The sequence below is a fragment of the Mustela putorius genome, unplaced genomic scaffold, assembly GCF_011764305.1.
Source record: "Mustela putorius furo isolate JIRA1106 unplaced genomic scaffold, ASM1176430v1.1 tig00000508_pilon_pilon_pilon, whole genome shotgun sequence".
Classification (NCBI taxonomy): Eukaryota; Metazoa; Chordata; class Mammalia; order Carnivora; family Mustelidae; genus Mustela; species Mustela putorius.
Window position 1 is genome coordinate 3,697,935 of NW_025421402.1, and position 6,439 is coordinate 3,704,373.

A 6,439-nucleotide genomic window follows, 5' to 3' on the forward strand; every position below is an offset into this window, starting at 1 on the left:
GCTTTCAGCACCCTGAACCTTCCTTTGTTCATCTGTAAAATGGGCTTAATCCTGATCCGAAGGTTTTTATAAGGATGGAATGAAAGAGCGCATATAAATTATCCAGCACAGTGTTTGGCCAAGAGAGGTGATGACTAAAGCTTAGTCCCATCTCTCTTTCCTCCTGGAAGCAGGTGACTTTCTTCCCAGAATAAAGTGTCCTCAGGGAGACCCTCTCTGGCTGGGTGGGATCCTTTCCCTGCCCGAGCAGCTTCCGGAGACCCTGGCCTCATTGCAGGTTGGCTGGTGTGTCTTCGCCCATAAACAGGAGGAGCCTTGACAGCAGCTATCTGGACCACTCCTGATCTCCCAGCCACCAGCCCGGTCTGGCTTATTCTAGTTGCTTGGAGAAAGTTGAACTGAATGAAATTGAGAGAAAAACAAAAACAAACCCCCAAAAACCGTTAAAAGGATTCACATGAGACCAACAAACTGAAGGTTTGTTGACAAAATGACAGAAGATGGAAGGAACTGAACCTCTTTTGCACAGAGAAGGTCGTCACAGGCTGGCCCAGCACACAGACGGTCCAACAACCACACTTTCTAATGGAGGGGACAGAGACCAGGGAGTTGGTGACAGAGCCCAACATTTCACTGGGCTCCTGACTCCTGGCTCTTTGCTGGAGAGCCGGGGCTGGGACCAGGAGGTTCTATACCTGTCTCCTGGGAGCAGGGGAGGACCGTGTTCCTTGTCCAGGGACCTGGAAGGGTTATGGGACTGGCCTCAGAGAGTCCCACAGAGTTAGCTCAGGGTGAATCCGGGCCAGACCCAGGCAGCTCTCTGGCTCTCCAGGCCAGCACCGTGGCCCCTGGGGCACCCCAAATTCCTTATTTGCAGGATAAAAGGATACTCAGCTCTTCAGTCTTGATTCTAGCAATTGTACCATGTTTTCCCTGGACTCTGGGAGGTAAGGGGTTAAGTGGGAGTGTTTGAAGAGGGGAGAGGACGAGCCCTTCCCCTACCTATTGCCCCCAAAGAACCCACTGAATCCAACTTTATTGAGGTACCCTGTCACCGTGGGATCCTGAACTCTACCCCCATGGGGCCATTCAAAGCCTCCTCAGCGGGGAGGCCCAGGGGCCAGGCTGGCTGGGTCCCTCCTCACCCCTGAGCCGCCAGCTGGCTCAGAGGTCAGGAGTGGGGGAGATCCAGCCCAGCCCGCCTCTCAGATAAATTCTTTACAGCCTGTTCTGCGGGATCTTTGAGAAGATTACAAAACACCATAAACGTGAAAGCTCTGGAAGACAGACATTGCCAACATAAAAAATATTTGGCTGGGGAGGGACTGAATGAATCAAGTCGGGGACCATTTGGCCGGGCATGTTTCTTTTACTGAAAAAATCCTCCTGCCTTTTACCTCCCGGTCCCCTGGAGCGGCTGGTCTCACCCCATTGTTGGTAGTGGACACTGTTGTGGTCTCCATAGTCCTGGGGAAGGGGCTGAGCATTCTCCTCTTGCCGAACCCGGAGTTCAGAGGCCAGAAGAAAGGCTGTGTAAATGCTGGCCTGGTAACAACGGCACCAGAAGGGGAGAGAACGTCATTTCATCGCGGGGAGAACTAGATGAGAGGCCTCTTGAGTAAGGTCCTGTGATGAGAGTATTTACTGAGCCCGGAGTTTTATTAAGTGTTATTACCTCATTAGTCGCAAACAGTCCTATGGGATACTCTTGCCATGCCCACCTTACAGATGCGGAAACTGAGACACGGAGACTATTAGGTAACTTGTATAAGCTAAGGTTTGAACCCGGACAGTCCGACACAGCGGCCCAAGGCCCTGCCTTCTCATCACACAATTTTGATTCTCCGGGGGGAGGCCTGCTGGGTGAGGGGCAACTCTTGTTAGAGAAATGTCTCTAGGATTCAAAACACCTCTCCATCCCACCCACTTCTAAGTCTGCTTGATAAGCTATGAATAAAGCTATGCTGTATCTTCTAGAAACTTCTGTTCCCTGGGGCACTAGGGTATTTATCTGAATAGGGCTTCTTCCCACCTCAAAGTCTCATCTGCCTCAGCACGCCGTCAGCTCAGGGACACAGCAGTGACAGCTTTCAGATGGGGAGCTCCTGGGGCTCTTGCTCTCTGCCACACCTCAGAGAGGCGAGACCAGCTGGACGGGACAGCCCACTGAGAGCGGAAAACTGGAGACCTTTGTCCTGATCTATAAGGAGGGATTTCTCCAGCCCCTCTCCTGAAGGCCTGGTTCTGCTTGGTTTTCTGGGCTCCTCGGGCTGGCAGCTGCCTTCTTGAATGCCTAGTGAATCCTAAATTAGCTTAATTCATGAGGAAAATACACAAAATCCCTCTACAGCCAGAGAGTGATTTGTCTACAAAGTCATAAGGGGCAGAAATAAAGTTTTGTCCCAAGGAGCCATCTGGCTGTGTGCCGTCTCCAAATGACACACTTCTGTTCACTACACTTACTGTGACCCTGTGCTGTCGGGGAACAACGAGGTATAGGCCAACCATGGGTCAAAAAGGAACAAGCTTTTATTCTCCCTGGACAAGAGGAGATAAGACAAGCACACAAACCACAGAAAAAACTCGAGGATCTTTTCCGCACCCCCCCAAGCAACAGGTGCACCTGTCAGTGGCACGATTTGAGTACGTGGGCCCTGAGGAGACATAGTGAGATGCACTTGGCTGCCCAAGGAGGTGAGACTTTATTTGGGTTTGAGGGAAGGAGGGCCCCGTCTAGAGATGGCAATTGGCAGTGACCAGGTCTCTGGGTGTGTGTGTGGGGGGGGGCTGTGGGAGGGGGATGACAAGCAGAAATAACACATCCGGCAGCTCTGTTCATGAGGCACCTTCCCAGCCACGTCTCCTGTGATCTGCTGGCCACTGTAGGCAGTAAGCAGGCTTCACGGCCCTCAGAGGAAGGAAGGAGACCCAGAGAGGCTTCTGAGAGGCAGTGAACGCAGGGCTTCTGACTCACATCCTTTCCCCAGCCCTTCTGGAGCTTCTATAGAAGCAGCTTCCTCCTGAACTCAGGCGATGCCCCCTGCAGATGCTAAGAAGTGAGTGTGCAGGGGCACACACTGCTGAACACCTGTGGCCAGAGGGCACAGGAGCAGCTTGGAGCACTCAGTGACTGAGTCCGGAGCTAATCACCCAGTGAGAAGGGTCTGGCTCGGCCACAGACAGAGCACCCCAGGAGAAGGGTGGGGAGACAGCATGCCCGGGGGCCATCGCCCTGTGTCCAGGGCCAGGGTCTAGCCTGAGGGAAGCCAGGCTATGCCAAGGTCTTTGGTAGCCAGAGGTAAGGGTGAGATAAAGCCAATCTCACTAAACCGATCAGCCGGAGGACAGCTGTTTTCTGTTTCCGGAGCCTGCACCCAGGAACCAGAGAAACCTGGTGACCTGGAGGGGGGGGCAGGGGTACTTGCGGGGGCGGTGGGGGGGAGACTTGGGGTAGTGCTGCAGCTGTGAGGAAGTGGAATCTGTTGCCCAAGCACTTCCCTCTTAGCCTGACGTTAGCTGTCCTCCCCAAGAGGAGTGGAGTGCAGGGGCGAGAGGCTCAGACACTTCTCCGGCCCTGGGAACCTAGAGCAAAACCAGTCAGCACCACAGTGTGGCCCTGGGCTGACGATGGTGATCCTGAGCTTTGGAAAGGGCAGGAAGCCTTGAGTTAGGATGGCGCCTTCCCTCCTCTGTCCGCCTCTCTTCCCCAACCCCTCCCTCCCGGAGGACAGAAGCCTGCCTTCCCAAATTCTGCCAGGGTCACCTACCTTGGCCTCCCTTCCTAGGATTTGCTAATTGATAAAAGGAAACTAGCTTTTCCCGAGTCCCTACGTGCCCTGCCCTGGACTTGGCATTGTGTCACCAAATGAAACAAAGAAGACCTATGTCCTGCCCTGCAGAGGTGTCCTCCCACCAGGTTTAAACAACTGTGAGCCTTCTGAGGTCCGAAGGGAAAGCCATCCGTCCGACCACACCCAAAATGACCAAGGCTGTGAAAACAGTGAGACTTAGGTCTGGAGAAATAGGGATGGAACCAGAGCTGAGGCTGAGCAGGGAGAAGTCGCCAAGTGGAGAACTGGCAGGTGGGGACAGTCTTCCAAGCATGTGCACACACTTTAACTCTCTTGACTCTCACGGTAAGAAAAGCCAGCCAGAAAGCATACTCCTATTTCAGGGATAAGGGAATGGAGGCACAGCTGGGAAGTGAACACCTATGGTGGTTTCCATGCCCATGGCTCTTTCTTCAAGGCCAGGCTGGGACCCGGATGGAGGAAGTGGTGGTCCAGGTGATGAGGTACTAGAAGAAAGCTGAGGGGCGGGGGAACCCTGAACTCCTGACTACTGCTACTAGTAGTTACAGCTACTATTTATTGTTTTCTACATGCCAGGTGCATAAATATTGTGCAAGGGAGTAATATGTATGCCGTGCTTTGTAAGCAGAATCACTTTTTTTTTTTTTTAAAACAAGACACATCTATTATCTTAGATTCTGGTAGGTCAGAAGTCTGGGCACAGTGTAGCTGGAGCTCACCAGGCTGAAATCAAGGTTGGACACACCCAGGATTTCCTTTGGAGATCAGGGTCCAAGCTCATGGTGGGAAGAACGTGATTTCTTGAAGCTGTCCGACTGAGGTCCCTGTTTTCTTGTTGGCTGTTGGCCTTAGGATGGTTTCAGCAACTAGAGGTCACCCTCGGGTTCTATCCACACGGCCCCCTCCATAAGCAGCTCACAACAGGGCTGTTTGCTTTTTTCTAGGCCAGCAAGCTATAAGCAGGATCACTTTTAATCCTCAGAAGAACCAATAAGCTAGATATTCATCTTATTTTTCAGATAACACAAGGTTGGGGAAGTTAGGAACGTGCCCAAGACCTCAGGGCGGGTGGCTGAGCTAAGACTGGAAAGCCCACCCTCATGACCACGTGCAGGACACCTGAGTGTGTTGGACCCCCGGGCCGCTGGCCCCCCAAGGAAGTGAGACCTCTGCTTTACAGCCTCTTCAATTCCCAGCCTTAAAACCATTTTCAGGGGCGCCTGGGTGGCTCAGTGGTTTAAGCCTCTGCCTTCGGCTCAGGTCATGATCCCAGGGTCCTGGGATTGAACCCGGCATCGGGCTCTCTGCTCCATGGGAAGCCTGCTTCCCCCTCTCTCTCTGCCTACCTCGCTAACTGCTTGTGATCTCTGTCAAATAAATAAATAAAACCTTTAAAAAAAAAACCCCAAAAACATTTTCAACTAACCACCCTGAGCCTAGGCCCAGGCAGTCAAGGCAAACTGGCCTACTCCGGGCAGAACCCCCAGAGGAGGGCCACTGTCTCTGCCCTGGCCCCAGGCTCCTGTTTTCTCTCTGGGTTCGGAGCTGGGGGGCCTGGGAGGCTCTACCAGCCACTCCCTACCAGGGGAAGTAAAGAGAGGAAGTAGGCCTCAGACAGGGGCGGGAGAGTGGGTGAGTGAGCGCTGTGGGTGTGAAGGGACAGTTTGGGAGGCCCTGGGGACTTTCCCCTAGGCTTGGGTCCCACCCACAGAAGGACCAGCCAAGTTACCCAACCACAGGCTGAGCCTCTGTCCCACTTCCCTTACACCCCGGCCGCAGCGCATCCTCTCCCTCCTTGGAATCCTTACTCATCACTGCTCCCCAACACCCCCTCACAGTTTCAGGGCACACAGGCAGGACTGCAAGGGCCACACCGCAACAGGCTTCACCTGGACACAGTCCGGCTTAGAAACGACCCTCCCACCAGCACCACCAGCACCAAGGCTCCATAAAGATGCCATGGTGGAAATGGGAGCCCTGGATCTCTCTCCTTTGGTTTCCTGGCCTCCGCCTGGCACTAAGCATCCCGAAAGCTTCCTTTTTAAGGCTTCTCCTCTGTCAGCCCTAAGCCAGACCTCTTTTTATTTGACTTGGCTGGGGCGCGGGGGTGGGTGGGAGGAGGCTCGGTAAAAGGGAAGCCCGTCCCTTACAGTAGCGCCCCTGGGGAGACTTTCTTGGGGTCTCTGGGAGCACAGGGGCCATGAGTCATTTTGTTTGTTTAACGAGGAAGAAAATGGAGAGGCGACAGTCACCAAACGCCCCACGGCAAAGCTCCTCGTCGGTCTCCCACAGTAAGAATGCGCACCGCCACGGCCAGCGAAGTACACAACCCGCACACTTCGGAGACAGACTGCAGACGCCCTTGGCCCTCCCAAGCCCAGGGGGCCCCGGCCACCGGGGCACAGAAAGAGCCCACGCACGCGACCCCCAAGTCGCACCCACGTTTACCCAACGGCGCCCCTCCCCCAGCCCCCGCCCCCGCCCCCTCCCACCCCCCCCCCCCCCACCCCGCCTGCACAGCGCCGGTATCCCGTGCGACGTCACTTGTTTTCGTGCCGCGGCGCCCGCCCCTCCCCGCCGCCCGCTGACGTGGGGCCCCGCGCGTCACCGCCCCGCCGACGGGAAGC